At 42.4% G+C, this 22,351-nt stretch overlaps 1 pseudogene; it reads right to left on the bottom strand.

Moving 5' to 3' along the window:
- Window positions 1-8,363: 8,363 nt before the first annotated feature.
- Window positions 8,364-22,351, bottom strand: part of LOC134444430 (netrin receptor UNC5D-like) — a 78,312-nt pseudogene continuing 64,324 nt past the window's right edge.

A 22,351-nucleotide genomic window follows, 5' to 3' on the forward strand; every position in this document is an offset into this window, starting at 1 on the left:
TGCAATCTGCTATGTAATTTGTGCGTTGATCGTGCAAAAAGCCTAAGTGAACTCAACTGTGCTCTGTATTCTTACCTTCCCGTAATATTGTAGTGCTTGAGTCAGCGTGTACTCTCTTGGAGTGTTCAGTATGAAATGAAGTGAAATGTGGAATGCCTCTTTCCCACACCATTTTGATACAATATATGTTGTGGGTGTGGAAGATTTTTTTCCCACCAGGACAGCGTGAGTGTTGGACAGGAAGAGAATGGGGAGAGGACGGCAATTACAGTGTTGCCAGATCAATTGGGCTACTCGGGATGGCCGTCTGTGGGTACAAACGGGGGAAATGGGCCATTTGGCGGTTTTTCAGCAGTTTTGCGCCCATGGAAATAAATTGAATTTGTTTAAATTGGGTGGAATTTAGCACATTTTGGCGGTTTTTGAGAACCTTTTGGGCAGAATTTGGTCAGACACATATGGCAACACTCAGGGTTCATACACTTTTTCACTAATTTTATTCCACGAGTTTTCCAAAACTTTTTCTTGAATTACCAGGATCAAAAAAAGACCAACCGAGAGTGCAGGGGTCGGGGCATATTACGGCATTCCAGGATATTGGTACATTTCAGGGGTGGCCACTTCTGAAAAATGGATCTTAAAGGATTTATCCGGAGTTGGAACAAGTTTGCCTGATTTTTGCATGTTTGGGATGAAATAGTCACTCTAGAGCAAAATCAAGGCAAAAGGATGCGTTTTGAGAAAGTTTGATAATATCACGTTAGCCTCGTTAGCCATATCAGCTATGCAATATGAAAGATTGCGGGCATCGTTTTTCGGCGGTTACACACATTTCAAAAACACAACATTTTAAAGTCTTGCACAGCTCAAAACAACGTCAAACCCTCAACATATTATGAGGTACGTTTGACGTTGTTTTGAGCTGTGCAAGACTTTAAAATGTTGTGTTTTTGAAATGTGTGTAACCGCCGAAAAACGATGCCCGCAATCTTTCATATTGCATAGCTGATATGGCTAACGAGGCTAACGTGATATTATCAAACTTTCTCAAAACGCATCCTTTTGCCTTGATTTTGCTCTAGAGTGACTATTTCATCCCAAACATGCAAAAATCAGGCAAACTTGTTCCAACTCCGGATAAATCCTTTAAATTTGATCATTTTTAGTCATATATATATTAACTACAGGTAATAAACTAACAAACAGTGTAATTCGTCAAGCTCAGGTATCGAAGCATTTTTTTTTAAAATTAGATGCTTAAGTTGGTATGCAACATATTTGGTGCAACCCTGTTACCAATACTTAAAATCCTGTAAAAATGATACCTAAAAATATATTTTTTAAGTATTTTGCTAGTTGATAAAGAAAGACATACACAACTGAATTATCAATTTGCTTTTTGGTTACTACTGTATTCCTTACATTTTATTGACTTTCAAATTCTTCCTTAACTGAAATATCAACATTCGTATGTGTTGTGGTTTAATTTTTATTTGTTTTGTTGTCAGATAATTGCTGAACTGTACATATAATCAATGATTTAAGCTATTTAAAAGCAGTGGTATTACCAGTTGCAAGAAAAGACTGTTATACAACATTATTTTAGTTAAAAATGTTACAGTAACAGGGTTGAGGCTGAGTAACAGGGTTGCAGGGGTTGAATGAAAATCTGCTAAGACCCGATAAAATGCTATGAATATAATCCCATTACACAGAATTACCAAAATGCTTTTTTATTCATCAAACTTCCATGAAGACACAAGTAGGAATGTGATTTATCAATGTAGTATCAATAGAACAGATACTTTTTGTATTTCATTTAACTCAACAGGCATTCTGTTTTATACCACTTCTTTTAAAAGTTTTCACTAAAATTGAGCATGAACTATCGAACAATGTAATATCATCAAGAACAGCACAAAAAATGATAAGTCTGTTATCATTTTATATTGGTCAATAGTCATCAGGTTTAAAACCTCTTTTTAATAACTCAAAAGTGAATATGAAATCTAAAAATTGAACATGAATTTTTAAAACACATCAACATAAGCACATGGCCTCAAAGTGACCCACAGGAGCCATAGCCTGAACATTGGAATTTATTTCATCACATGTCTATATTTCTCATTCAACAGTTGCTATTTCATCCCACACATCCGCAGCAATGGCCATGTGGCGTAATGTCACATTCTCAGGTGGAGGAATTAGCGCCAGTACGTCTCCAAAAGGATACCAATGGATGTCATCCCTCACAGGCCAGAAAAAAACGGTTTGGCCCCGCTTTGCCCATACATCTGACCTGGCAGTGGGTCTCGTTGACTTCCTGAATGATTCCAGGGTATATCCGGTCGTCATATAGCAAGGCACACCATTTCCCCACAACATTGGGGCTACCCCACTGGATTTCTGGTGGCCGATGTACTGGCGCTGGTGTGCTGTGGTGCGGTGGTATTGAATGTGAAGCTCTTGCTCTCTTGGCATTTAGTCCAGTCGTGATCCCCATAGGCCCCTATACTGAACCCAGAAATGTTGAGTACCCTAAAGTTTTATTGCAGAAATGTCATCTATAGGTCAAATGAAGGAGATTTAGCTTGGTTGCCCAAAGTTGCTCTTTGGGCAATTTGCATAATTAGCATAAATATATCGTTAAGGTAAGACTACTATAAGTGAATAGGCAAAAAAACTTAAATCATAGATATCACCTTGAAACTTTCTCAGTTCATTACTGATGATGAGAGAAGAAAAAAATGTATTGGATGTTTTTTGTATTTTGATGTTAAGATATGCAAATTAGGCCATGAATCATCAATTATGCACTAATTTGCATACACACGAAATCAGCTTTGCATGGTAAAACAGGCACCAAATTATTTTTCTGTGGGTAAAATATGTGTATTTCAGGGTTGAGTTAGTGAAAACCTTTTGAGGACCCTGGTCAAGAGGCAGTTTTGACATGTACCGTAGATGGATGAATTAGGTGTTTCATGCTAAAAAGCCGTAGCTTACTCTATGCATAATCTATCAATCGTGTTAACATGAATCAATAATTTGCATCCCTCACCACACCATTTAAAAAGTTTTGGGGGAACCTTATCTTACTACACAACAAAAATAAACCATTCACAGTTCATAAGGATGATTACCAAGAAGATAATGAGGCTGAAGAGTGTCTCAAAACAGAATATGGAGATGGTGAAGGCTATGTGGTTCTAAATATGTTTACATGTGTGCGCTTGCTTACACAATAGTATACAATAATTAATGGATTGACTCTCAGTAATTCATACCAAACGTGTTCTATCAGGCTCAGGTTAGGACTCTGTGCTCTGTGCCAGTCAAGTTTATCCACACCGACCATACTCTGTCATTCAGGTCTGTGTGCACCAATGCACAAACAAGGTACAAGGTACATAGTCATGTTGTAAGAGGAAGGGACCTTCTCCAAACTGTTCCTAAGGTTGGGAGCATGGAATTGTTCAAAATGTTTTGGTATCCTGAAGCATTCGAAGTTCATCTCACCGGAACAAAGGGGCCAAGGCCAACCCCAAAACAATCCCACATCATAATTTGTCATGCACCAAATGTCACTTGCATGTGACTTGGCACAATGCAGTACGAAACTGACCCTTCTCCTGGCATCCTCCAAAACCCAGACTTGTCCATCAGATTGCCAGATGGAAAAGCCTGTGTATCACTCCAAAGAACCCCAGAAGTCTAGAGTCCAGTGGCAGTGTGCTTACACCATTGCATCTGGGGCTTCGCTTAGCACTTGATGCATGACTTGGGTGTAGCTTTTTGGCCATGGAAACCCATTCCATGAAGCACTCTGCATTCTGTATTTGGGCTAATCTGAAGGTCACATGAAGTTTGGGGCTCTGTAGCAATCAACTCTATTCCATGACATCTTTGCATTGTGTCCTTCTCCGTCAGTTTATGTGGCCTACCACTTCATATGGTTGAGCTGTTGTTCCCAGTGTCCATTTTCTTATAATAAAGCTGATAGTTGTTCGAATAGGCCTACGCATAAATTATATTTAAGGCCTTAAAGTCCTTCCTCAGACCAGTAAAATTACTCTTGTATAGTTATTTTGTGCTTGTATACACAAGCATGCTGTAAATAGTTATTCTACACAGCATATCTTCATGCTGTATACAAACTATGCAGTAGGCTATGTACACTGTATATAATATTGTATGGGGCAATTCCTTAATCTATCCAGGTCAAAACATCTTCTTGATCAGGTTCCTCAGAGGGTTGTCACTAACTCAGCCCTGAAATATACATATTTTACCCACAGAAAAATAATTTTGAGTCTGGTTTAACCATGCAAAGCTGATTTCGTGTGTATGCAAATTAGTGCATAATTGATGATTCATGCCCTCATTTACATATCTTAACATCAAAATACAAAAAACATCCAATACATTTTTTTCTTCTCTCATCATAAGTAATGAACTGAGAAAGTTTCAAGGTGATATCTATGATTTAAGTTTTTTTTGCCTATTCACCTATAGTAGTCTTACCTTAACGATATATTTATGCTAATTATGCAAATTGCCCAAAGTGCAACTTTGGGCAACCAAGCTAAATCTCCTTCATTTGACCTATAGATGACATTTCTGCAATAAAACTTTAGGGTACTCAACATTTCTGGGTTCATGAAATCACGACTAGACTAATACACATCTGAGATTGCCTGAAGCAGAGAACAGGCAGCTGACATCTCTGCATAGAATCTCACCAGGAGAAAGGGTGAGGACCTGGTGAATCCTCATCGTTGCAGATATGGACGGGATATTCGTTGGCATTGTCATCGCAGCACCCTCCACAGCCTGTTCTTCAATGAAAAACAAAGCAACCTTAGACTCTCCCTCACGCAGTGCTCTGTATAGGGAGGATGCTGTGGGGATGTCCACTCCTTGGCTGACAAGCCTATCAGCCCTTTTTTTCAGTGAGCCACCCACGCCATCAGGGGCTCCTTTGCCATGGCTGGCTTCGAAAAAATTCCAAGTTCCCCTTGTAAAGCCCATGCTGAAGATCTTGGTGAAAAAAAAGAAAAAAATTCCACGTTGCTTATATTGCGTGCAGGGTCCATCGCTCAAAAAATGGACAACTTTGACACCTGGCCATCTCTCTCTGAAATCCTTCAAGATTGGATCCAGGTGCTCCCAGATGGCAGATGGCCCTTTCAACCTAGAGGCTGACACACTGCAAAAAGAGAAAGGAGTCTCACTCCCCACATAGCACACACCGGTGTGCAAAACAGTTACGTGGCGCTATTCCGACATGTCGCTATTCCGACATCCCTAACCTTAACCCTAACCCTAACCCTAATCCCAAAAAAGTGTCGGAATAGCGATTGCCCCCCGAGTAAATCAGCCAGTTGGTGGGATGCACCAAAATGAACGGCCTGTAGCTCTGAGCTATATTTGCAGCTATAATTCTCTGCAACATCAACATGTATGACACATTCATCGGAGGGAAGATTCATTTTCAGGGCCCTTGAAAAGGCGTACTGTGCCAGCAGTTGCTCTTGAGAGCATTCCATCTCTTTCTTCAGGGTAACTTTTGATGTCACTCCAGGTTCGTTTCGATGTTCTCTGTCCACCGTCACCCACTGCAGGTAAGTGATGGATTGAGTACCAGTATATTGGGATGTCACTGGACAGCTTTTGTTGCAGCAGTTCTCACATTCTCCATACATGCAACTTTTGTTGTTGGTATCACCAGAGCCGGTTCTGACCTCCATGGGGCCCTAGGCAAAAATATGCCAAGGGGCCCCCATAAAGTGCGCACAACCAAACACAGACTGACTGCAGTCTGAGCTGGTTTGGGGATGCATGAATGCTGTCAAAATTGGTAATCTGAAATACACCTAAAAGAAACATGCATGTCAACATGCACTGTGACTACTGAAGCAGATCATGATATTCTCCATAGGATTGCATTCAAATCTCACACCAATCTATTTAAGGCAGATGCAGACTCAAAATGTAAAAGTTCAATGCAAAGACACTGATGACCTCCCTTTTCATCCCTTTTCATTTTGTTTAATTTCGAGACAATTCGAGCCAACACAGCCCCTTCTCTACCGGATTTTCATCTGGGGTGTACTCACTTTTGTGAGTACATGTTTGAACATTAATGGCTGTATTTTGTTTTTTTCTGAGTGAACAAGAAATTTAAGCGGTTAAATAAGTTGTTAAAAGGTCACTAATCATTGTGTCAAAGTGAAATTTCTGTAATGCTTTCCTATGAAAAGATAAAATCTGCAAAAACTGTGAGGGTGTATTCACTTTTGTGATATACTGTAAGTAGGCAGCCAGAAATATATTGTTTTAATATTGCTGTTGCAAATGTCCATCACAAAACAGCAATTTTATTTGGTAAAGCATTACAAATGGAATGACAAACATGATTGAACGGTTGTGTTTATCAAAACATCTTGGCAGTGTGACAGAGCAAAGAGCCATGTTAAGGCATACAGTTAGTTGTAACGCCATTTACGTTCTTGCCCCACTAATTATAAACTATAAATATCTGTACAGCCTAAATAGTTACTCTACATAGGCCTACTGTACATTCATTTCCATACATGTACTAAATCCAGCATATCACTCATGAAACATTTATATTACATTTATTGTAACCAAAACAAATTAAAAAACAAGTAGGCGTATAGTAAAGCTGCAGTAGGTTAAAGCTAAAGTAAAGTGTGGAGGTCCTATGAGAGGGGGGTAGAACAGCTGGCCCCGCACCTGGTACCTCTGCATCACAGCTGTGGCAGAACTAGCACATATCACAAAAGAAGATGTTAATGTGGTGTGACATTGTCTCAAACACAATCGTGTTCATGGAATAATGTTTTGTATGTACACAATATGAAAGTGTCAATATACAGTACCTGAAGTGCTAGTAACTCTTGGTGTGGAGTGTTTTTGGAAATAGGGACTGAGATGCTTCTGTGACTTTCCACTATCTGAGAACAGAAGCGTCTTTTTTTTAGCTATTTTGTTTTTCAGGGACATTAATGAATCATTTATATAAATGAATTATCTGTTTGCATCTAGGTAGGCCAGTTACAGAAATGTAGCTCCTATTGTACTAATGGATGAGTTGGACCACTAGTATTACTGTAGGTGTAATAGTATTACTATGTCAGAACGCTATAAAGGACTTTTAGAAAAAGCACAACAAAATACCTCCTCTTAATGTATGTTCTCTACAAGTCTTCTGTTGTCCAGTCTTGCACTTTAAATGTCTGTATGAGCAATGTCTATGTCCATACTGTCTTATGTCCATGTATGAGTACTGTCTATGTCTATACTGTCTATGTCCTTACCTAGATTAGTCTATGTCTGCATGGGAGAGCAAGAAACGCAATTTCAAATTCTTTGTATGACCAGTGCATGTAAAGAAATTGACAATAAACTTGACTTGACTTGACTTGACTTGAGTACGGTACCAACAAGTTTTCTCCCTCTATTGCACTATGTATTCAACACCACTAGGGGGCACTGTGTCAACACATGGACCAATGCACCGTCTTGGGTTTGCCACAGCCTGTTAAGGAGGTGGTTCCCAAACGTTTTCTGCTATCAATTTTGGACGTAAGAATATGTTTGATACCCCACCACCTCCCATATACAAATGGCAAACATTGTTTGTCTCTTCATATTACTTTAAATGTGAAACTTACAGAAAAAGTACATACATACATTAACAATTCAAGTGCATACTGTTACTAAGCAATTCATGGAATTATGTTATATGAATTCAAGGTTTTATGCAAACAGCCCCATCTCTTTGTGACTCAGCTGCTGTACCTCCGTGCATGGATGGTTGTAGATTGGGGCCAGGGTGGGCCAGGGCCCCTGTGCTGAACAGCCAATGACTGAATTTATATCCATTTTGTATGTTATATTTTTATAACATTAAAAATGTGTCTCTTTTGCCAATTTTATGTACCCCTGAAAAAAATAATGGCCACATCTCGGCCCCCCTGGCTATTTTGGTCTAGAACCGGCCCTGCCTCCGTGAACCACCTAGGGGCCCCAACCCCCAGTTTGGGAACCACTGCTTTTAGGGAGGAAGAGGCAATATATGATTCATCTTCAACACCACCATCCAAAACCACTGTCTAAAGGAGATAGGGAGCCAATCGTCTAAAATGATCACCAGTGCGTGAACAGGTTACCCGGCATACAAAAGCCACAGGAGATAGATATTTTTTATTAAAGGGGGAAAATGGAAGATGAGAGTGGATGGGTGGATGAACACCACTTGGTTTTCAATTAAGACTCTATAGACTTGAATGCAGCTAGAAAGTCCCTCAACTTCATCCATTCATCCATTCATTCATTCATACGGCTGGAATGTCCCCTGTGTGAGGCTGCTGTGCTGAAAGCTACCACTCTTTGCCTTCAGTGCTGGCAGTGTCGAAAGTGGCGCAGATCCCCTGTCGGGGACTTTGAAGGCTTTGTGCCCCAGTGTACAAGGTGACTGTGCAGTCTGTCTGCATAAAATATGGAACCGTCTATTTTTCACTCTGCGGAAAACACAAGCAGAACGGGGGGGATGTGAAAGGGAGGACACTGGGGTGAAGAGTCACAACAGTGTCATTTTGGAATGCTTGAAGGGTGAGCACACATGCTACTTCAGTGCCGCCGGCAAACCCCAGAACAGCCTCTTCATACGCATGCGCACACACACATCCGCGCGTAGGTACAGACAATCACACACACACGCACGCACGCACACACGCGCCATCATACACGCACATGCACGCACTCACAAAAAACATCATATAGCATTAAAAATGGCAAACTCCATCGAACACCTGTCGTGTTCATTAATGCAATGTTGTGGGTGGCACACTATACAGTAGGCTATTGGTCTATTTATCCCACCTCTCTACTACTACTACTATTAACACCCCAACTTTTCAAACTTGAACAATTTGTACAAATTCACATTTCACAGTTGCCCCTGCATATACGGCATGTGCCTGTGTTATACGTAGACTACACTACTGGAGTGGGTGCAGGGGGGTTGTAAACGATGTGGCCCTTTGATGCAAAATTGATTTGGTTGAATAGTGCATCTCTGCATGGGAAACTTCCTTGATCTCTCCAGAGCTGCTCCTCCCCTCTGAATGCATATTAAGATGACCTGCAACCCATTCGTTCATGACACCTCATGGCAGAGAACAGAGCCATAGAATTCTTCAGAGTTGTGACATCCTGGGTACAGGAGGTCGGTGTGTGACATGATTCACATACAGTATTCAGGTAATTCAGAAGTGGCTTTCTTTTTTGCTATAGAGACTAACACAGAACCACTACATAACAAGCAAAGATGAAGTGAAAATTAATTCAAATGAATTGCATTTTTGTGTTGCACTATCTGTGTTCAACGCTCACTTCCTGGAACAATTTTGGAACTATGTCAACAGCTTTTTGTTTTTGTTTTTTGTTGTTTTTTTAAAAGATTTTTGGGGGCTTTTTGCCTTTTTTTGACGGGACAGTGAATGACAGGAAGTGAGTGGGGAGAGAGACAGGGAAGGGTCTGCAAAGGACCCATTCCAGAATCAAAGCTGGGTCATCCGCGTAGCGGATGAGTGCCCCACCATTTATGCCATGGCAGGCCGTCAATGGCCATTTACGTGTCATCTTTGTTTAAAACTGGAACACAGAGGTCAATAGGATTAGCCTGACTCTTACTTCCATGGCCATAGCACATAGCGCATAGGGGGCTGAGCCATGAATAAAAGCAAAACAGCAGAAAGGGGCCTTGGCTTGGCAATCTTCCACCCCACCTTCTCAGTAGACACACACACACACACACACACACACATACACACACACACACACACATACTCATTCATATACACTCACCTTATACATTTTCATTCTCTGCCTTCCTCACATTTCGGTGTGTGTGTACTGGATGTGTGTGTGTGTGTGTTTGGTTGGGGGGGGGGGGTTTAATGTGTTGGAGAAGTTGGCTGTGGAGGCGAGCGAGTGGATAGTAGTGAGAGCTATGGGGCTTGCTGGCCGTATTTTCCTTAGTGGTTTAGACTATGTATCCTTAGTGGTCCTGACTTGATGTATGAAGCAGCCTGGGTCCATTACTCCACACCTGCTCTGCGGAGATGGAGAGGTTAAGACAGGCTGTCTCCTCTCACTGCCCCTTGTAAATAAAAAGCTGGTAGAGAGGGGAACAAGTGGGTCTGGGCTCGGCTTGCCTCGGCTTGGCCAGAACTTGGGTGTCCCAAGCCTTTTTTTGTTATTAAAATAATATGTGTGTGTTGCTGTTGACTATGTGAGTTGTGTTGTTTATTGAGTCAGAGGTGGGCCCCAAAAATTAGTGACAACTTCAGTGTAGATACAATGTCAGACAGGCAGACACTGAATGAGAAGAAGAGAATTACATGAACAACAAAACACAAGATCAGACGGTGTGCAGATGGACAGAGAGACATGGGACCAGACAGGTAGTGAAGGGTTTGATCAAAAATACTGAATTAAACCAACATCATGCAAAACACGCCCACTCAATGCAAAAGCGTGTGCTCAAGTTGGGTCTCCTAAGGGGGCGTTGTCCCCTACTTCTTCTTGTCTTTTTGAGGTGTTCTCAGCCATCTACAGCGCTAAGGGGACTTCATTGATTCTCAACCTCAGGACTCCGAAGGTCTCCTAACCGAAGGTCTCCTAAGGGGTCTTACACACCAGGGCGGTAAAGCGTCGCGGAACGGCCGCGTTTTTTACCGGCGTCAGTGAAAATACATTTAAACCTATCTGTCCATACACACCAACCGGCGGTAGTCGAGCGTCAGCGGCGCGGGAGCCGGCTCCGCGCCGCGCTGCATTTGGAAAATAGAACTCGAGCGTATTTTTCACGCCGGCGACCGGCGGTGTCTCATTCAAATGAATGGCAAAGTAGCATGCTAGCTTTGGCTGTGGGGAGAGTTTTGAATAGGACTGGCCGCGCACGCCGACGCTGTCAGTGTGAAAGGCAGAGAAAAACACGCCGGCCAAAACTAAGCAGAAAGACCGCGTTCGTCCCGGGACCGTTCCGTTCCGCCTTGGTATGTTTTGGCCCTAAAGGGGTGTTCACCCGACATAAAGTGGATACCGGAAAAGAAACAAAATGACGCTTCTTGTTAGATCCACCTTCTTTGGTTTGATACTCCATAGAAACTGGGGGGAGGTCCGGAATGGATGGACACCTGCAGACTCAGAGTGTTCCCTTTGAAGAGCAATATTTTGGGCTCTTCCAGAAGCTGACCAGCTTCGCTCGTCTCCACCGCAATCACTCCCTTTGTCATCAAAGACAGAGATAGTCGAGAGGGGAGATAAAGACATAGTCTAAAGGGGAGATGAGGAGCAGAATAGAGAATAGAGGGAGAGAATAGGGACAGAGATAGCAGAAGAGAAACGAGACCGTGGAAAATGTGTAGAGTGGAGTTGAGGGAGAGAGACAGAGAGTGAGAGTGACAGATAAATCAAGGAGGGCAGAGAGGGAAAGAAGGGTATTTAGTAAAGGCTCATTTGTTAAAGAAATATGAAACATGCAGCAGTCCCTTGAGAGACAATGAAAGAAAGGGCAGGAGAGAAAGAGCCAGAGTGAAATCGAGAATAAGAGTGAGACCTAGACAGCAAGAGAGAGAGAGAGGAAGAGAGAGAGATTGTGATAAAATAAAGAGCAAGAGATAGAAAGAGACTGTGGAAAGAAAATATTAGAGCAGATTATTTACACACCTTGTATCACTATGTGGTGGAATGAAAGACTCAGTGGGGCGCATAACCGCAGAGATACACCAGCGGCGACGCGACTCAAGCGACAGAGTGTAGCAGCAAGCGATACGAGAGACTGAGGAGACTAGAGTATGTCCGTACAGGCGGAAGGCAAAGCATTCAAGCATTCCCATTGGCTGTGGTCACTGACATCTATACAGTCATTGGCTGTCGCGGCTTGTCGCCGAACCGCGTCATAAAAAGTTGAAAAGATTTCAACTTCAAATTGTCGCGCTCGGCGCGCAAATCGCTCTAGTCTCCAGAATCGCTTTTGTCTCTCGACTCAATACAAAGTCAATTACTTCCGTCGCTCGACTCGCTCAGATCGCCGCTGGTGTATCTCTGCGGTAACTCACACGACGTGACAAGACAATAGATTGAGACTTCTGCAGCTCAACAGACTCTGGCACTGCCCCTCGATTAGAGATGATATATTGGTGGAGGCTTCAGCTTTTCCACTGCCATCATCAGAATAGAAGAACAAACGAATAACAAAAGGTTAGGGGATGTCGCTTTCTTTGGGATGCATTTGTAGAGCAACATACAGTATTTCTAGGTCCTCACCTGAAAGGCGTATGGCGTGTCGTCCACACAGTACACACAGAGGCTGTCCAGCAGTCCTGTGGTTCTCAACATTCTCAATCATGGCACACATTAAGTAACATCTATGAAAAATATCCTCATAACGGTCTAAGACGTGTTCATATCTATGTTAACATGCAATATCCCCATACTAAAACAACCAGTATTGTAAACTTCAACCTGAACATTGAATATGTCTCTGTCTGCAATACGTGGTCAGTGGTAGTATCTAGCTGGTTGTCAGTGTACAAAATGAAATACCCGGCGGTCTTCGTCAGGTGTATATAGCCTACCTGACGAAGATCGCCTGAGGTCGAAACGTTGTGTTGAATTAATCGGTGAGCAGTAACAGTGTGCGGATTTTCTTTCTTCTTTTACGCACGTTTGTTTGATCCAGCACCTGTTTTACTGGATGTGCGCGCATCACCTACACTTGTTTCAAAATGAAATCCCCTAAATTAACCCATGATGTCTGGAGCGACATATACGCTGCATTAAGGTTCTTGAGATTTGAGCTGTTTTATTAAAAATGTGGGTATGTTAGAGCTGAATGAACACATTCTACAAGTAGTGCAAAATGAAGGTTCTAGTTTTTAAATGCAACTTTTTTCATGTTTTTATGTCCTTCGGAGGCTGAGATATTTAAGTTTTAATAGGGAGAGGGCCCCTTTTCCCAAAAAGGGCTTAGGCGTAGGCTAAAATGATTTAAGAACATTATGTTTAGTTCGCTGGTTATGCAGTTAGCACCTAGGAGCTTGGTTGGTCCAACAGCACATGACAGCAGTTGGCCTTCATTAGACAGTAGCAGGATGTCAACTTCTCCACTGACATGCAGTAACTTCCTGTAATTGGACATGCAGAGGCAGGCATCATTACCATGATCATTATTCAGCTACCTACTTAGCTACCCCGGCCAGTGGTCCGTTTCAGGTCAGTTTATGGATCGTGTTTAGCATAAAATTGACACACTGTGTGTGTGCGTGCCTGCGTGCCTGTGTGCCTGCGTGCCTGCGTGCCTGCGTGCCTGCGTGCCTGCGTGCCTGCGTGCCTGCGTGTGCACACACACTACTCCTTGGGAGCTAGATGTTGCAAAATACTATAGCGTAGGTATACTTTGAAGGCATACCTTGCGAGGGATGCATCTAGGGCTTTAGTGATGGCTGGATCTTAAGGTGAGTGATTAAAAATTAAACCCTGACTTGGATTCCTGAGGCCAGAGTTCAGAAGTGGACAATGGGGTGTCTTTTTTATTGTAATGAGATTCGCCCATACATCACAGGGTTGGAGAGAGAGAGATAGAGAGACAGTGTGTGTGTGTGTGTGTGTGTGTGTGTGTGTGTGTGTGTGTGTGTGTGTGTGTGTGTGTGTGTACATGTGTACATGTGTACGTGTGTACGTGTGTACATGTGTACATATGCAGTGTGTGTTTGTAATGTGTATATTTGGAGGTGGGGGAGTTCAGAGCTAGATAGGAAGCTGTGGGACTCCCCACCCCACAGTGGGAGGAAGAGGCAGCGGTGGAATTTATTGACAGTACTATAAGGTAGGGCTGCACAATTATGGATTATTGATTTTTTGCAGATCTTTTTGAAAATTATAACAAGATGAAATATAACCAAGAATGAATTATATGCGGGATGAGCAAAATACAATTAATTGTAATAATTATGTAAAAGCAATAGCATGAAATTTAGGTGGACAGATTTCTGGCCAGAAACAACAGCCTGTCAGTATGTTCTGGCTTCAAGGACGCTCTCAAAGGTAGGTCACTATTGCCACGATTAAATCACGATTGAAATCACGACTTCGATTTCACGATTTTATCACGATTTCCGATTATTTTCGATTAATTGTGCAGCCCTACTATAAGGGTCAAGGAGTGTCTTTTTAACCAGATAGATTTGTGTCTTTACTTTTCATTCCTACCCAAGGGGTCAGGGCAGTGAAACATCCATACAGTACAAACACAGTTAGCACTTTCAAAGATGACCTTTCTACAACCTCCATTACAGTTCAGTTTCTTGTAACAATGGTGTTTAAGACACAGGGCCTATGGCAAGGCAAAATTCAATTATTTTTTTTTCTCAATAAGCACTCTCCACAATGGCCTCCCTAATAATAACTTTGGTTCCAAATTCAATGCCCTGACACCCATTTGGATCACTCACACGACAGCTATTACATTTTCCCCCAGCAATTCGTGAAAACAGCATTGCTTAGGTATGCCATTTAAAACACGCTGGTTTATAAACAAGGGCTTGTAATGAGCAAGCAGGGGCATTTTGGCACATATTTGTCTTCCCTCCACCTTTGTAGCAAGATCCATTGGGAACTATAAACACACACATCTGACAGTGTTGAGCACTTACAGAGAAATACCAGAAGTTTGGCACTGTCAGAGCCCAGCAGCCTGACAAATACACCACTTCTTCTTCCAGCACTCCACTTCTTTAAAATTAGCACTTTCATCTGGTCTCAATTTCAGGTTGTGTACAGACACACACAGCATTTGAAGAAAAAAAAAACACTGAAACAGACAATTTGAGGCAGAACATTTTTTTTGAAGACCACCATCTCTGCTCTGCTTAAGGGTCCTTCCTCTCTTAGATCAGGCCTGCGAATGCAGGGATGCGCTGGCAGCTTGTTTCCCAGTCACTGTTGGCGGCGAGGCCAGGTCAGTGGCCGGGTCATTTCCCTGACACTTCTCCTGATTGCTTAAAGCCCACACCCATTCCACAACGTCCATCTACCGTGGCCAGATCGATACCCCCCGCCACTCGCCCCTTCTCTTCCTCCCCAAACCAACCAGTGCCAATAAGCCTTCCTCTACGTCAGCATTTCTCAAACTTTTTCTGACCGAGGACCACTTTGTCCCCCCTAAAAATGTTCAGGGACCACCTGTCAACTGAATTGACAGTTGACCGGTGCTAATTTCAATGTAGATCCCTTATTTTTTTACAAAGTAATTCACATTTACAAGCCTGTCTTATTTTGGTGAAAATATGACTCTAGCTATATTTAGCTTTGCAATAATGTCATGAATATAGCCAACTTCTAGCTTGTCTTTGGACAAGTAGCAATCCCCTCGCGGACCACCTGAGCTCTGTTGCGGACCACTAGTGGTCCCCGGACCACACTTTGAGAATCACTGCTCTACGTCCTCTCCTGACATGGTGGAATAAAGAAGTGAAAATGTAGCTAATGTTTTAATGGTGACAACAAGCGTGGTCATCAACATAACAATGCTAACTAGGAACCAAAACAAATTCACAAGCCTGATTAATGAGTCACTTGAAACGGTCACCCACGCCATTGGATTTGTCTCAAGCAAAATATTTCTCTTTGAGCACAACATCTGGCGACACCCCTCTCTAGATCTGTGCTATTGAAGCACTGTGCTGATTGGCAGAGAAACTTCATGTCTTGACCCTGGGGCACCATGTTTGTTTGTGATTATAGAAACCCATCAGCACTACACTAGAATAAAAAAAAACAATCTGAGAAAGCAAAGCTAATAGACCATGAAGTTTCATGAAAAATAAATAAAATAAATAAATCACCTTGTGGATTACAGTTATGGGACGGGACTTCAAAAAAAACCCATTTACAAACAAAACAAAATTTACAAGACAGGCCCTCCGAGATGCCCACAGATTGTCTAATTTCACTCAAAGAAGATTCTGTGTGAAGATAGCAAACGGCTGATTGTCCACACCTCGAGAGCGAGAGTGAGAGCAAGAATTTTCTTTGACGCAGGGAGGGAAAAACGGTGTGTGTGTGTGTGTGCGTGCGTGCGTGCGTGCGTGCATGTGTGTGTATGTGTGTGTGTGTGTGTGTGGAGATGGGGGGGGTTGTCTGCTGTCACAGGCTCTTTGCATATTGATCAATAGCCGCATATCATCTGCAGGCCATTGTCTTCTCTTACAATCGCTGCTTGTGGCCTTGTGGCATGAAATAAAAGCAATCAATGAGGAGAGAGCTAATGAAGGGGGCCAGCACTGTCCAGATTCCAAAATTCCAGAACAGCAAAACGGCAGCCTACAGGTGTCTCTCAGCTGCTTCCCCACAATCACGGCAGTCATAAAGTCAGTATAAAGACTAACTGTAAACTCAAATTTGATTTCAAGTCATTAAAAAACAACAACAAACACCATGTGCATAAACACAAATACAAATGCACACAAGCACGCACGAACGTGCAACTCACACACACACACACACACACACACACACACACACACACACACACACACACACACGCTTTGCCAGAGGGATAGAAATACAAAGGTGGCAGGCAGGCAGGAAGAAAATAAAGAGAAAAAGAATGATGTGGAGCCTACTTGCAATCATCCAAGTCTTCCAGTTATAGACTTGAACTGACATTTCCTAACAAACTGAGAGAAATGCAGGTGACATTGCAGAGGCTAATGCAATGGTGACAGAATAATGAGACGAGTGCTTTTGTACCTGAAAAGTAACAATGCTAAATATGACAGCTAGAAATGATTTTCAAAGCACTCCAAGAAAAGAAGGATAGTGACAAAAGATCTCTCTCTTGTGTTTTAACAGAGTGAGCCTACTTCATGTTGCCTTTCAGTTATTGCATATTATACTGATACACTTTTTGTCTGATCCACGAAATTCAACTCCTGAGTGATTAAAGGCCCTGTTGAAATCTCGGTGGAGTGCATGTCCTCTAGGCAGTGTCAGATGTACTAACTGTGTAAGAGGTACTTAACCACCTTCCTGGAAGCTTTGCTTTCAACTGAAAAGCACTGTATGACAGGCTGGGTAATGCATTCATGTCTGTGTTGCTGCTGCACCAAAAAGTATCCAATACTATGCATGATCATTTCAGAGGATGGCTTGTTAAAAAAGTGAAAAAAGTAAATCAGAGGAGCAACAAATATGCAAGCCGGCATGCTAGGACTCTGGCAGGACTGGTGAGGAAACGTAATAAATGCACACAATACCATGCTCCATTGGTTTTGATTTCCATTTGCTTGTATGCCTGTTTTCTTCCCCGCACAGCTGCTCTGACAGGGTGGGTTGTAAGGTTTTATTTATTAATTTATTTACTTATTTATTTATTTACTTGCTTGACATACACGTATGCTTGCTTATAGCTCGCTTGACGTGCTGGTGTCATGCTAATCTGTCGCCGTCAACACATGCACACACACATACACAGGAGCTATGACCTGACCCTTGGCTGATGCATGCTGCACCCTGACAAGCCTGGTGATATACACACAAGTACATACATGCATGAAAAAAATGACACCCTCAGGCAATGCTGAGCGTATAATATCTGTATGGCGTGTAGCCTGTAGGTTTTTGGTCCAACCACATTTTTTGCACTTTTGCATAACCCCAATTGTGGATTAATGCAATGAATGCCTGAAGGTATGATACAAAGGGTGTGGTTTTTCTTTTTTGCTTCACTCACCATCTCCTACTTCTCATTTTCTTTTTCTCCTACTCCCCCCCACCCCTCTCTCTCTCTCTCTCTCTCTCTCTCTCTCTCTCTCTCTCTCTCTCTCTCTCTCTCTCTCTCTCTCTCTCTCTCTCTCTCTCTCTCTCTCTCCCCACCTTTCTTTCAGCAACCTCTCCTCTATGACTCAAAAGCACTTTGTTGAAATTGCAGCCCCGGGCAGGACATTCCCTTCAGAAAAGGCTTTTTTGACTCACAAGGCTGAAGATTATATAGGTGGTATTGCCCTGCGCTGCTTGCAGAATAGAAAAAAAGGTCAGCATGTGTGATTTGCACTGCTGCTTTTCGCCAGGCGGACAGACTGCAGGAGGAAGTGCATGGTGCGTGTGTGCGCGCGCATGTGTGTATGTGTCTCAGAAACTGCAACAGGAGCTCGGGTGAGACTCCCACACTATGTGTGTGTGTGTGTGTGTGTGTGTGTGTGTGTGTGTGTGTGTGTGTGTGTGTGTGTGTGTGTGTGTGTGTGTGTGTGTGTGTGTGTGTGTGTGTGTGTGGAGGGAGCAGGGTGATGGCGTGGGCTTGGTCTAGTGGTTGTGTTTTTATTTCAAGCCCCAACTACGTAGGTGTGATATCTGACAAGTCAATCTGTCCCTGTATACATTTTAATCCCCCCAGCTGCCAATGTAGGTAATTCATGCAACGTGCCTTGTTGGTTAAGAGAACAGAGGCTCCCCTAAAAAACAGAAGTGGCTACTTTTAAAGATGGCATGTAGGGGAGAGGAACACAACGAGCTAAACCCTCATTCAAGCTTCAGTTACAGCAGGGTCATTTCACGTGAAATCAGACGCTTTGGGACCTGACCGATCCGGATTTCAATCATGCTTGGTGTGCCTTTTTAGTAGCAAGGTAGCACCCCAGAACTGCATTGGTTTGAATCTGACACTGATATTAAGGGAGAAACAGACTAGGAAAGGTTCACATTTTAGGGTAGGACACTATACATTCAGCCTTGAATATGTCAGTCAGTGTTAGTCACAAAAAGATGCCTGTGGTATTGTTTGAAAGCTCTTTTCTGGCTCTACATATTACACAATCAGCTTGGAATACAACAACTCTCAGAATATGAATTATGATCAATTGAAAAATTCAAAATGTAATATCTAAAAAAACTATATTTTAAAATGGCCAGTTCCTTGTCCAAACGTAGCCGGCAATGTCATTAGCAACACCTCAAATGCTGGTGTTCGGTTCTTTATTCATTTCAGAGAGAATTTGACTCACAAATATGGCATCATACAGACCACTTACTAATAATATGGTAATACCATAGTAGCATCACATGACAAAACAAAAACAAAACAAAAAAGGTCAGTTTCCATGGTCCCAGGTTTCAGAAACTAAGGCAGATGTCCATTTATACACACCAAATGATGATATGTGAATGTTTGAACATTCCTTCTCTGTGTACCTGTGTCATCTTCCCTTTACCGTACTTTAAAGAGATAATCAATGGCTACACTCTCATTTTGTACTCTACCAGTGCATTTGAAGCAGCAGCTGTGTCTTTTGTAGATAATGTATAAGTACGTCCCGTTGCAGTTACAGGTTCCACTACTAGAAGCACATCCTGATGATCCATGACAAGTCTATCTGGTCTGAAGGGAAAAGTGAAGGATGGAGATGGTCCATGAGGATGCAGGAAGTTCAGTTTCACCTCTCCAGTGCTCAGCATACATTCCTCAACACATGCTAACCACCAGTTGCCATCATATACAGCTACAACATACCCTTTGATGCTTGAAAATGTAACACATTCCTTTACTGAGCTCACTCTTTCAACTCCTTCTCTGAATGCGGAAAATGGCCTAATGTCCATTGACAATGGGCAGAAGCTGTGTAGTTTTTGAGTACCTGGAATAGTTCTTGCAGATTCAAACCTCTTCAACAGGTTCTCAGCTTCATGATGGTGCATCTCTCTCAAGAACATCCATTGCCAGTTTGCCACAACAGAGATGTACCATCATGAAGCTGAGAACCTGTTGAAAAGGTTTGAATCTGCAAGAACTATTCCAGGTACTCAAAAACTACACAGCTTCTGCCCATTGTCAATGGACACAGTGGAAGTTAGGCCATTTTCAGCATTCAGAGAAGGCAGAGTTGAAAGAGTGAGCTCAGTAAAGGAATGTGTTACATTTTCAAGCATCAAAGGGTATGTTGTAGCTGTATATGATGGCAACTGGTGGCTATCATGTGTTGAGGAATGTATGCCGAGCACTGGAGAGGTGAAACTGAACTTCCTGCATCCTCATGGACCATCTCCATCCTTCACTTTTCCCTTCAGACCAGATAGACTTGTCATGGATCATCAGGATGTGCTTCTGGTAGTGGAACCTGTAACTGCAACGGGACGTACTTATACATTATCTACAAAAGACACAGCTGCTGCTTCAAATGCACTGGTAGAGTACAAAATGAGAGTGTAGCCATTGATTATCTCTTTAAAGTACGGTAAAGGGAAGATGACACAGGTACACAGAGAAGGAATGTTCAAACATTCACATATCATCATTTGGTGTGTATAAATGGACATCTGCCTTAGTTTCTGAAACCTGGGACCATGGAAACTGACCTTTTTTGTTTTGTTTTTGTTTTGTCATGTGATGCTACTATGGTATTACCATATTATTAGTAAGTGGTCTGTATGATGCCATATTTGTGAGTCAAATTCTCTCTGAAATGAATAAAGAACCGAACACCAGCATTTGAGGTGTTGCTGATGACATTGCCGGCTAAGTTTGGACAAGGAACTGGCCATTTTAAAATATAGTTTTTTTAGATATTCAATTTTTCAATTTATCATAATTCATATTCTGAGAGTTGTTGTATTCCAAGCTGATTGTGTAATATGTAGAGCCAGAAAAGAGCTTTCAAATAACACCACAGGCATCTTTTTGTGACTAACACTGACTGATATATTCAAGGCTGAATGTATAGTGTCCTACCCTCACATGTGAACCTTTCCTAGTCTGTTTCTCCCTTAATATTAGTGTCAGATTCAAACCAATGCAGTTCTGGGGTGCTACCTTGCTACTAAAAAGGCACACCAAGTATGATTGAAATCCGGGTCGGTCGGGTCCCAAAGTGTCTGATTTCACGTGAAATGACCCAGCAGGAAGAGATGAAACTTCAGGGTCAGTGTGTTTCCTCTCTGCTCAAAGCCCCTAGTACAAATTCCCCCACTGCAAACACTACAGTATGAAGACCATGACTAATACCTTGGCTATTATTTTCTTTTCTGTTCTTTCCCTTCTTCTTCCTCCCCTTTTCCAAGGTTACCACAAAATATCCACTCAGACACCTTCAGGATGATGGATTGATTGACTAGTCTTGTGTTTGTTTGGGTTTTTTTAAAGAGAGAGAGAGAGAGAGAGAGAGAGAGAGAGAGAGAGAGAGAGAGAGAGAGAGAGAGAGAGAGAGAGAGAGAGAGAGAGAGAGAGAGAGATTTCCATTATGGTGTGGCAGAGATTTCAATGTGGTTTGTTTGTCTGAGTGAGAAGGAAAGGATTCAATTCTCTGCTGGCCCCTCTGAATAACATAACCAGGAGTCACATGGGGTCAGAGCTTGGCAGCAAACATATCTACTTAGATATCTACTTGTTTTTCCAAAAAAAAGACAAAAATAAAAGAGAAAAAGAAAAACAGATGAAGGCGTCCCATGAACACTGATAACCTGGCTCACTTCTCTCCACGCGTTTTCTTCTTGATCTGTGTTGTACAAAAGAGAGTGCCAGTCAGATTTGCTAATAAATCATACACAAAACGTTCCAAACTTCTCCCAATTGTATGCTACTCATACAACTCAGACAGCTTTCCCATGCCACAGTGCCACAAGTATAGACGATTGGAATGGCCTATAATGGCATCATGAGGTTGACAGTCCAAAAGGCTTATTTTAGGCTGGGTATCAGCAGTCACAGCACTGTCAAAGCCTGGACTGGCTTATGGAGGCGTTAGTGGCAGTGGCCGTCACTCCCGGGTTCAGACAGCAAAATCCCTGACAGAAGTTTGATCCAACCAGCACTGAATCAGGCATCTGATCATGATGGGCATGCAAGATACAAAGGCCATTTCCCAATGTCTTGTGTGCGTCCTTCCAAGTGTATCAGCCTTCATAATCACGCCCAGTGATTGGATACTCTTTGGTGAACTCTGCAGAGTATCCAATCACTGGATAATTAGGCTGACACACTTCCAAGGCTCATACACTTGACATTAGGAAATAGTGACAGACCAGCTACTGAGTGAATTCTGTGTTAGAAGCAAAACACGGCAGCAGGGTCCTTACTTTCCAAATCTGAAATAGACACTCCTGGCTAACGGAATCATCATGGGACATAGGCCTACTGTACATACATAATAAATCGCGTTGCCATTACATAACTCATCTGATTTGAGAGCCAAAAAAAAGAGTTGGGAACTGCTAAGAGAAGTGACCTATTTACCAGAGCATCATGCCTTGAAGGATTAGCAAAAAT

This window comes from Engraulis encrasicolus, chromosome 3 (assembly GCF_034702125.1).
Source record: "Engraulis encrasicolus isolate BLACKSEA-1 chromosome 3, IST_EnEncr_1.0, whole genome shotgun sequence".
NCBI lineage: Eukaryota > Metazoa > Chordata > Actinopteri > Clupeiformes > Engraulidae > Engraulis > Engraulis encrasicolus.